Raw genomic sequence first — 11,940 nt, forward strand, 5'->3', positions numbered from 1 at the left:
AAGATCGGTGTCACGGCCTTTCTCAAAATTTAATAAAATGAGATTGAGTCAGCGATGTTCATGTTGACATTAAGTCCGACGCGGTAATTTGATCTGGACAATATTGTCATGTGACCCGTCAAGCATGTGATAATTTTAATTGCCGACCGCAAATGTGTAGTGCAAACAAAGTCACGGGTAAAATGGTGTCAGTCCAACTGCAGGAGGCGTGAATTTCATTGTTTGGTCATGGTACTTATCAGCGCTATGTTTTCACGCTTTCTACTCGATTCGTTCGAACTTCTGGAAATGGTGGGTCTCACAAAACATGAAGCCACTTTCTCTTCGCCCAGCATCTCGAGGCGTACTTACTGCTCAGGTTATGATGAACATGCTTGCGGTACAATTATTTTTCCTAATGCTAGAAACTGAAGAGTCAGTCTCTAAAATTGATAGTCACTACATTTTGCAAGAAGCGTCCGAGCTGTGATCGTGTAATTAAACGCTCTGACCCCAGGCAGCAAGACCATAGGTTGAATGAGAATGAATTAGTGAATTAGTGACTTGTAGACATTCAGTAATATTGGTTAAGGTACAGAGTGGCATAGCTTTGCAAGTTTAAGCCCATTACATTTTTACAAATTTTTGTAACAATAGAATCAATGTGGTTTTCTAAAAGAGATTCTGATCAATATGAATGCCCAGGTATTTTAGGTAAACTTTAGACTATAGACAAACATATTTATTCTTCTCATTATCAAACATGCAAAGTTTTGGTTGGTATTAGCAAGTTTCTTTTGTGGAGGCGCAGTGGCCTCATGGTTAGTGCGCTTGACTCCAGATCGAGTGGTCTGGGTTCAAGCCCTGGCAGGGGTCATTGTGTTGTGTCCTTTGGCAAGACACTTCACTCTCACAGTGCTTCTCTTCACCCAGGTGTACAAATGGGTACCATAAAATATGCTAGGCGTAACCTTGTGATGAACTAGCATCCCATTTAGGGGGGAGTAACAATACTCCTAGCCGCTTCATGCTAAGAAACCAGACTTAAGCGCTGACCCCTCAGGCCACTTGGGCCTGTCCAAAGGCTTTACTTTACTTTACTTTGGCAAGGATGAAAAATTACAAAGTTGAATTTTTTAATGTTAATAGTTAGTTTGTTGGCTGTCAACCAGTTATAAAGGTTTTGTGGTTCATTGTTGACCATTGTCTCAAGGTCTTTCAAATTTTGTCTGCATACAAAATATTAGCGTCATCTGCTAAGAAAAAACTAAATTTACGCGAGCATCTGTGGATATCATTGACATATACTGCAAGAAAAGCAATGGTCCAAGAATTGGTCCTTGAGGAACACCACATCCAACAACAGTGTTATCTAATGTAGGATGGCCTACTTGCATTGTTTTTGTGCGATTTTTGAGATATGAGGCAAACCAATCATTTATTAATCCATAAAGCCATAGTGATTGAGCTTATCAAGCAAATGTCGTGATGAATGACATTTTGGGTTAAATGCTTTTTTAAGATCAATGAATACTCCACAAGATAGCAATCATTGCTTCACGTTTGTCTGTATATATCATTAACAATCATGTCTAATATTGCGTGTTGGGTTGAATGCCCTTTATGAAAGTGGTATTGTGAGGAATACAAAAGTCCGTGTTTCTTGAGAAAAACAATCAACCGATGAAAAGTACATTCAAAGATGAGCGCCAAATGGAGTTTTCTTTGTTTCCGATCACGGGTATGATCACGTGGATCTTTTAGGACTTGTCATTGGCTAGCAAAGTGAATCCGCTGGCTTGCCGATTGCAGTGTTAAGAGAAACGCACAACTTTATTCTGACTTCTCCGACCGGTTCTCTGCCTCTAGACGATGGATACCTTGCTGACATAAATAATGATGTGAGCTCACTCTATGTAGAAATAATCGACAAGAATCTATCGTATCACAAATGCACGATTTGTGGCCGAAAGTTGTCGAGGAAGCAAAGACTCGAAACTCACTTGAGTTGTGTTCATGGCAAAGGTGAGAAATAACACAAGCCAATCACAGTTTGAATGCGACTACAAATCGTCTTTTACCCTCATACTTATAAAAGAAGGATACCACATTAGGAAGTATAAGAGATACATAGATGATCCCAGTGTATCAGTACCTAAATCTACAAGGCTTAACCGTAGCAAGCGTTCAGCAACACGTTCCAACACCGCCATCTCGATTCCTCAGTCAGTCGTTTTCACTGAACTTAAAGCAGTATTGACAACAGAGTAGAGTGCGTCTTACAAAGGAGAAACATTTGTACAAGAGACAGAAGTAACTATATGCGATTACAGAGGTGCGTTGGAACTCTGGTCCACAAATAATTATGCACAATCCGAAGTATAAAACAATTTTGTTGATAGCTGACAGACAGAGAAGAACAACAAGTAAACTTTAGAGCTGTTATTATTGAAGTGTGACTTGCACTTTTCATTTTTATATAAGGAAGGACTTGTATTTTGCACCAAAAATAAAAAGATGTAATATTTTTTGGGAGATCCAGTGATTGGGACATTTAAGAAATTAAGTTATGAAAGGAAACTTGGTTGGTACTTCTCACTACTAACAAGTCTTGTTGACAAATATTTTCAGGTCAGAGTTTCAAATAAAGTAAATTGAAGACGTCATTTAAAAGGTGTTTTTTCTCAAAAGGAACATTGACTACCTCTGTCTTGTCTGCATACCAAATGTTTGCAAAGTGTGTGGATGATCCACAAGTATTGGAACTCTTACAAAAATGTTTTGTAAGAATAAAAACAGCAAAAAAAATTACAGCAATTAGTCACGAAAACAGAGCAAAAAACTGAAAAAAAACAGCAACAACAATCATGAAAAAAGAAAGATTAGTTAGGTGTTGAATTTGTTTGTCTAAGGCATGAAATTTCTACTAAAAATATTGTCAACAAAAAGTCTCTGACAGTGTTTGAGGCAACTGAGCTTGACTGTTCCAAGGTTTTCTAACAAAGGCAACCAGTAATGTAGGTTAGGGAAGTAACTTATGTTCATAACTAACAAAGTTCTTTAAGTGTAGATAACAATGTAATTATTGTTAATTATTGTGGAAGTTGTGTACCATGGAACAGCTAATGAATGTTTGATGATTTTGGCACATCAGTGAACATGAGACATTAATTTGCATCACAATAAAAATTTTTTTTGATCATGGAATCCAAGAGTCCTTTTGGGAATTTTTGAGAATCACTAGGAATTCCCAGAAAACTGGGTACTCAGTTCGCAATTGTTTCAATTCATGTTTTTACTCTGACCTGCCTCCTCCCCTGTAATGTTTAGGGCACATAGATGAAGAGAACATTGTTTGTATTTTGACACGTGAAAGTTAAATTAATTGGTGTCTACATTATGCATAAAGCAAGAATATAAATGCCTTAGCCTTAAAGATTAAAAAATTAAAATAAGAGAGTTGTGCAGACCATATCTTACATTTTGTCCTCCTTTGGATGATTATCAAAATAACATCAGTCTCATTCACTCTCACTTTCCACTGAGCTTGTGGAAAGACCATAACTTCGGTATATATCTTTAAATGAAGAAAGAAAAGCCTGCCCTCTCCTCGCATCATCAGTATAAACCTAGTCTAATTATTTCATGTAGGTCATTGTTCCAGGTAGGTTAACCTTAAAAATTAGTCGTAAAAATTTCTTGAACCTATCATTGTATACAATGTAAGTGTCTGACTCAATTTTATCTGACTAACCAACATGTAAACTGAATAAATAGAAACTTGAAATTTATTTGTTCTCCTTTAGAGGTATGTGTCAAAATTTTGAAGTCATCACAGGCTTGAGCTACAAGTTTAACAGAAATCTGCCTGTGCATGTGTTTTCAACATATAAAACCTGGATTATGACTACTTCGAATGACTTCACTAGGTGCCATACGGGTACAATCAGGTGTTGTAAAAAAGTTTGCTCAGCTTTTTCATTAGTAAACATTTTTTCTTCTAAAAACCTTGTTTATCCGGTCTATGCTGAATTCTTATTTTTCTTTTCTTTTGAATATTCTTAGATCTCCTAGTATCAGTTAAGTTTCATGTAATTAAAATAATTACATGAAATCTTCCAGATGTATGGCACATTATTTTTTCCTCTGATCCTTCTAACATTTTTTTTATGTGTAGGGATTGGTATTCTCTATAACATCAAAGTAAAATTAAAGTTTTGTGCACAGCCTGTATGCATCAAATTTATTTGATAAAATATTGTATCCTTCTTAAAAATAGTTCATCAGAATAAGAATGAATTACTAGGCACAAATATGGCTTTCAAGATAACAGTTTCCAGGTTTGAAAAAAGTCACTGCTTACTAAAATCTTCAGTTACTTTTCCCTAACAGCCCAACCTCATCAAAACATTGGCAACAGGAGCAATTAGCACATCAAAGATACAGACAAGAGAGCCTATTCCCACATACACCCTCCTAAATCCTGTCAGCTTATTATGAACTTGGCATTTCAAACGTGGTGTATATGCCACAAATTTTCCATTTCCCTGACCAATTAAAGGCAAACATGAGAAAATACCATCTAAAACTTTTCAACCTATTTAATATAGCCGCTAATAACATCAACTCAAATTAAGCCTAAAGAGAAAACTTGATTGATGTTTGGAATTGATATCTATGATGTGGAAATGAAATCCAGGTATTATCTCAAGTTTTCTTGAAGACATCCACATTACATGCAGTTACAGCAGAGGTTACCGAATTAAATAACAGAAAAATCAGAAAAAGACGTCGTGTATTTCCAGCCAGAGGAGAATCTTGAAACATGAATAGCCAAAAACGAAAAAGTTTTAAAAAACATGAGTCGAAAACTACTTTTCTTTTAATTTTTTACGCTAAACAGAGGAGGTTGAAACGTTACGGAAAAACGATAGGGAAAGCAGTCATAGCTGGCAACTTCAAGAGAGGAGGTAAGAGAAGCCCATACGATTCTGGCGTATTGCTTTACTGACTGACCGTGCTCACGTGTACACACTTCAATCGACCAATGATGTCTCAACGCAAAGTAGTTTACCGTCGTTTCCCTCAATTTTGGCTCATTTTCCCAAACCGAAATTATACGTCACGTTCGTGACGTCATGTCATAGACAAAACTGTCTATTGCCCGGATTGTTTGCTGGGTACTGGTTTTTAACTAACGATGAGCAATAATAATCAACAAACGAACGCCTTGTTAATTTCTGCTCCCGCTTCCCGCTCTCTCCTCCCGGACTCCCGCTTCCCGTCCTCTCCTCCCGGATTCCCGCTCCCTGTCCCTCCCCACTGTCTAGTTTTGTACGTCAAATAAGTAACAAGAAGCCGGGCACCAACACAACAATTATCTTGATAATTTCGCTGTTACATGAGAATATCTTTTCGTGCATGTAAAAGAAAATCAATTCATAATATCTTCTTAGACAGAGATAGAACAAAATTGACTCTCTCTTCCCTACAAAGTTACAACTCCAGGTCGCACTTCATTTCCCGGAATTGCGTCGCGTCTTAGTCCACAGCGTAACCAGGAGTGACCTTATTGACATACACGAAACAGAAATATCGAAGCCCAATTAAAGATTCTAGCATTTATAAATTTATCTTCAAAATCTGCTTGCTAAGGTTTTGAGCACGGTTTATTTTACTGAATTGATTTCTTTTGAATTTGTTGCCATCGATTTGGCAACAGGAGTGCAAGAGAGTTTAGGAGAAGTCGCTCCCTGTTAGGTGCGTTTGCTATACTAATCGTTTAACGTCTGGAACTGAATGAAAAATACATCTCCAAATTTTCATCTATTTTGCCCTGAGAAGAATCATACTAATTCATAGAAAAGAAATAGAGAGATGTATAAACAAATCAAAATAGAAAGATACATTAACCACTGATAGAGTTAAACTTTCTCAGAGGTGCAACGTCATGCTTTGTTTACACTTGGCAATAAATAATAAGCATCTATTTATGAAATGCTCCTCACGATCAACTGAAGCTCTTCAAGTCTTTTTCGCCGCTTTGATGTGTTCTTAGAGTTCCCAGCCACTGAAAACTCGACACTATGGCTTGTAGCTCAGCGAAAACTATCGATGAAATCGATGATCTGTATGAAATGGTTAAAATCATGGAGGCCCTTGATATTTCGTCGAAAGGGTTTAAAACATGAGACGAGTTGAAAACTCAGGTTATCACTACATTAAGCCAGTCGCAAACTAAGCCGAACTAGGCTGCAGGTCAGGTAAGAATTCGTTTCTCTGGTTAAAAGCGCAATTTTGCTTTCGGGGAGTGACTCAGGATGCTTGAATATTTTGACCGTAATACTCGCCAGACAGATTTACGCCCATTTTGGTGCCAAGCCCTGCGTTCAAGACGGTCTTCTCTGAATATAGAAACCATTTCTTCTTATACAGGTGGGGAGGGAATTATCCTTACCGCCCAGCCGACAACAACTGAGACCTTTATCGAGGAAACTGTCTACCAGTATAAGACATTAGCGGTAACGCGGAATTCAATCATGATGATATCCGTGCCTTTATTTGTTATGCCAAATGTGTAGCGTTTAAATTCAATAATAAGTGGCAGAAAATGCATGTGTGACGCCTCTAACCTGGTTAATGATCAATTGTAAAGAGTAAAGTGCTCTATTGGCAGGGCAAGCAAGGGGTTCTCCTTTAAAAACCATGAAGTTACTAGTCGGTTAGAATTCGTACATCTATCGAATGACCGCTCAAATACAATATCTATAGCTTCTAAAGGAATTTCCAATCATACAGCTCTAGCTTTCCACTCCGATAATGCAAGGTTTCTTCTTGGAGAATGTAACCTTTTTCAATCCTCCTGTTAACTATAGATTTGCTGTCTTGCTCTCATCACTGTCCGCTCAATTCGATCTGCTTGCAGTATATTATTACTATTGACTTGCGACAAAGCAACTTTCAGCCTAATGATTTAAAAGTAAGGAGAAAGCGCATGTGTATACATGATCAAAATTCTGTATATAAGATCTTAAGATTTCGATATGGATTGATTTTTGACATTTTCTTAAAACTTAATTTATCATCTGTAAAATAATCATCAATTTTCAGCTTAATCCAGTGCTATTTTTAAACATAACTTTTTTCCTCTCTAGGCATTCTCTATTCTGTCAGAAGCAAAAGATCACGACATAAGAAAGAAGAAAATCTTATATGGTCTTTATGCTGAATGCGCCAAATAGGCAACCTTGATGAGCTGATACGTAAACATCAAATAGATATAAAGAGGAAAGAATATATCCTTCTAGTAGCAAGTAAATGACCGTCATATGGTGATACTACTATATAATGACATATTTTCCTTCTTTATTATTTTGGATCGGCTGGTGAACACCCGATCAGACAATTTGAAAATTCGGGGGTTCTGAATGGTTCTTACTTGGTTGGGATTAAACTTTGCGCCTGAAACTGCCAAAAAAATATAAGAAAGAAAGAGAGAAAGAAAAAACAAAAACAACATTAATTACATTTAAATACCCGCATTCTTTGCAAAGAAACCACAAACACACGTTACGACAGAATCTCATTGGATTCAATTTATCGGAAGTGTCTTAAAAAAAGAAAAGTAAACAAACATGACTCGCGTGCCATAATTCGTACTATTTACCATTTACTGTTTGAGGCTTGCTGAGGAATGTTGGCCCTTTGTTGTTTTTATACAAACCAGCAGCGCTCGGTTCGTTTGCCAAAATCGAGGGCCAATGTTTTTCAGTAGAGCACCTACGCTCGGTTAGTTGGAAGATAGTACAACGTAATAATTATTTTTGATATCATTGCATTCCAGGCGAGACTGGCTCTGGGAAGAGCAGCTTAATAAATCTAATTCTGGGAGAAGAACTTCTTCCGTACTCAGTACTCAGTACAACTTCCACAATTTGTGAATTGCGATATGGGGAGAAGCGTAAAATAGTGGCCCATTTCAAAGACAAGGATCCTAAAACAGGGCATGAAACTTGGGAATATTTCCTGGAGCAACCAACAGAAGCTTCTGATGAAAGTTATCTCCAGCAGCTCTCTCCATTTGTCCACATGAAGGATACAGATCGAGAAAAAGGTTCCGTTTATAAAAAGATCGAACTCTTCTGGCCTCATCGACTCCTGCAGGTAGTTACACAGTGTTCATTCAAACTTTGCAAATTGACTAAGAGATGGGATAAATATTTTCAATTCCTTTTTTTAGTTTAGATGGACAAGATTAAGATCAGAAGGTCAATCAAAGGACAAACAGAATTTTAGACTAAAATAATTTGTTATGCTTGATGGACAAATAATATCGCAAAAAATGCTTCGCTTATGCTTCAAAATAGACGAAAACAATGCTAAGTCCTTGCCCATCGACTGACTTAACCAGAACTTGAAGAACTCATCAAATCTTGCAGGTAGCTACACAGTGTTTATTTCGACTTTTCCAATTAACTAAGAAATAGAATAATTATTTTCAATACCTATTTTTTTAGTTTAGATGGATAAGATTAGGATCAGAAGGTCAATCAAAACGGCAAACAGAATTTTAGTATCTAAAATGGTGTGGGACTAAAATCATTTGTTATGCATAGTGGACAAATAATCGCACAGCAAATGCTTAGAGCATGGCTCATAGCTCACAATAGATAAATTCAGTGCTAAATTTTTAAAAGCATGTGTCCTTGCTCATCGACTGGTTTAACCCAAGGGAAGAGAACAATGAAAATCCTTTTCCTAAGGATTGAATTATAGAATTTTCCATTAATCAAAACTAAGAACCAGATTTTGTGTTATATACCTCGAATAAGGTTAGTCGATGGTTAAACTGAGGATACTCAAATTCATATGAAAAGAGCATTAACTTTCTTAGAAATTATACGTTATCGAAGCTACTCTTTTTTAAAGACAGGGTTGTACTTCTTATAACCAGATTAAGGATCACAGCCTTAAAGTTGTCAGAACGCCATAGTGGTCAAAGAGTCAAATAATAAAAATTACAATAATGATAAAACCTTCATTTGATTTGTCCTTTCAGAATGGCGTTGTTATTGTCGACAGTCCTGGAATTAGAGAATCCGAACTCATGGATGAAGAGGTCGTGAAGTATTTACCTGAAGCTTTCGCATTTGTTTATGTCATAAAAACTGACAACGCCGGAGGAGTCCAGAAAGACAGGGTCAATGTTAAGAATAACCACCATTCCCAAATGGCAACAATTTAGTAAACCGTGAGGAGCCCCGTTGAAAGGGCTTTGATAAGTCAGAGTTTGACCCATTGTCCTTTAGAAGCTTTCAAACCATTACATTGATACTGATTAAGATTAAACTCTTATTTATTTTATAGCTCGAAAAGTTGCTCAAAGAAGTGAGAAAAGTGACACCTAATGAAAAGGGAGAATTTTCATCGAAGAGCGTTTTGTACCGCGTTGAAGGAGAGGCGTTTTGAAATCTGGTCTTGGTATGGGATGCACGGGTCATTAGATATAAACAATTATTTATACATTTTCCCACTGAGCTTTTCTCTTGGCTTACTTCTAAATAAATTGTGGTTAGAACAACAAAACATCTGCAATGGTTGCTAATAGGATGTAAAGTAAAAATGAGGACAAAAAAGCCTATCTAAATTTGGAGCGAGACTTGTCTAATAGATAATTCATCGAGTGCCTTTCTGGCTTTTACAGTTAAATGATTAAAAGTAGTTTAAATTCTATACCAGTCAACAGGTTGAACAATTTGTATATGGGGGTTTTTTAACCTTAATTTAAAACATGAGACACTTTCATAAATTCTGCAGAGTAGACATGACCAAAAAATTCAAGAAACTGAGTGCTAAATTAAATTGACAAGAAATTATGAGCTACGCTCAAATTTATTGCAGGAGCTCCCATCAAATTCTACAGCGCAAATTAACCACTTTCTTGTCCTCTGAATCTTAGAGCGCTCCGTTGTTTGAGTTAATTTGTTTGCTAGATCTTTCCCCCTCTCTCTTTCTTTCTCTCCCTTTACTGTTATCTTTTTAGAAACGATTTTCGGAGATAACATTAGAGACTCAATAATAGGAAATGCATTAAGTATACTTTAAAGCTTGGATGCTTTGATACTTCATTCTACGGAAGAAGGATCCCTTTTGTCCTTGTCCGTTCTGAAGAAAGCAAGCAAACGTCCAATCTTTATCCCTAGTTCCGTGCCATAAGAGTGAGTGGTAAGAGTGAGCCAAGAATCGTGAAACGGTAATGATTTTTGAGGTAAAAACCATGTCAGTTATTGAATATATCTATTCATATTTTAGATGGCTTGATTACCTCCTTTCACGGGTAGTTTATCAAGCAAAGGCCTTTGTTATGAATGCCGAAAGAGATCGTGACAAGGTCGCTAAGAAAATGGAGAGAATCAATAACCGTCTGTCAGCCATTGAAAGCGAACAAAGTAAAGTGGTAGAAGACCTCCGAAAACATCTGAAAGCTAAAATCGACGAGGCAGTTCAGAAGCTCTCCATATTTCTCAAGTCAGATGAGGTCAGAACACGTTTCACCTCATGGAAATTGGATGAGGTTCCTGAAATAGAGGTCTCGTGGCAGGTCACAGAAAACAATATCAATAAGGCATTGCAAACAAGGTTGCGGGAAATCATAGAACATTGGGAGGAAGATGAACGAGTGTTTACCGACGCTCGAGATTCCCTCTTGCATTATTTTCAGGAGCAGTACGATTTTGTTGAGGGGCAAATCCGGAATCTGCAAGAAAGTGTTACGACTGATGACCCAATCAGTGTTTCAGAAGCTGATCCCTCTGCTGAAAGCTTTTCTATGGCAGCAAAGTTTGCTACCGGTTTTACCAGCCCAATCTGGGTTCCACTCTCTCGCGGCCCTCTCCTTTGCTTTGCTTTGGTGATTGGCAGCCCTATAGTCGGCATAATGTCGATCAAAAACAAAGTTGAAGATTCAAGGAGACTTAGGAGGTACGAAAAAGACAGATGCTCTCTCATGGCTGAGAGGTCAGTAGACTACCTAAACAATGTCACAAATGAGTCCATTCTCAAGGTGTTCGTAAAGAGTCAACTAAGCGAGGCAAAATTGTGTCTGAAGCATATTGAGGCTCGTATTCCAAAGCTAATACATGCTGACAAGATGTTGTATAATCAACTCAGGCATGAGACGCGGTCATACAAAGAGATACAGGAGTCATACCAGCCACTCCTTGGAACTGCTAAAAACATGCCCAAAACGAGTTTTAAAATTATATGTAAATTCTAACAGTGAATTAATTTTGCGTGGCCAGGAATACACCCAATTTACAAGGTCGGTGGTGGGCTATCAGAAAAAGGAAGATTTTCTTTGTCACAACAGCAAAAAATTAACATTAAAAAGGATTTGGTAGTGTTTCTTGTGAAAAGAAATATAGTTCAATTTTGTTCTGAGGAAAAACCTACTAGAACCGTACTTTTACCCGAATGTTGTACTATTACTATTCTTTGGTAAAATATATGCGACTTTCCACATCTTTTTCACCCATGTGTCTCCTTGGACTTTGAGAGCGATTTTTTTGTTCTTGACTTTAAAATCATCTTTCTATTACTATTTAATAATAATAATAATAATAATAATAATGATAGGTATAATAATGATTAAACTTCATTGTTTTATTCGATCATTCCTGTACTGCGTTTATACTGAGACAAAAATCTGACTTAGTAATGCTTGTCTGTGTGTAGTTGATTTCTTTCTCAGGAGGTTGGACCATCCTCACATTGTGAAGTTCTACGGTACATCTCTCCTCTAAAAAGATGGCGAAGAAAGACTAGTAATGGTGCTGAAAAAGTGCAAGGAAAACTTGAGGACCCGCATCTTCAATAATCGAGCCTTGGTTCCCGCAGAAACAAAAGATATTGCAGGTATTAAAACAGTTAAACGTAGAAATTGAATCACTTCATGGGTAATAG

The 11,940-nt window shown here is 37.1% G+C and overlaps 1 pseudogene; it reads left to right on the forward strand.

The window, feature by feature from the left end:
• The first annotated feature begins 7,207 nt into the window (after window positions 1–7,207).
• LOC131783597 (uncharacterized) lies at window positions 7,208–11,921 on the forward strand (annotated as a pseudogene).
• Window positions 11,922–11,940: the final 19 nt, after the last annotated feature.

The sequence above is a fragment of the Pocillopora verrucosa genome, chromosome 6 (assembly GCF_036669915.1).
Source record: "Pocillopora verrucosa isolate sample1 chromosome 6, ASM3666991v2, whole genome shotgun sequence".
NCBI classification, from domain to species: Eukaryota; Metazoa; Cnidaria; class Anthozoa; order Scleractinia; family Pocilloporidae; genus Pocillopora; species Pocillopora verrucosa.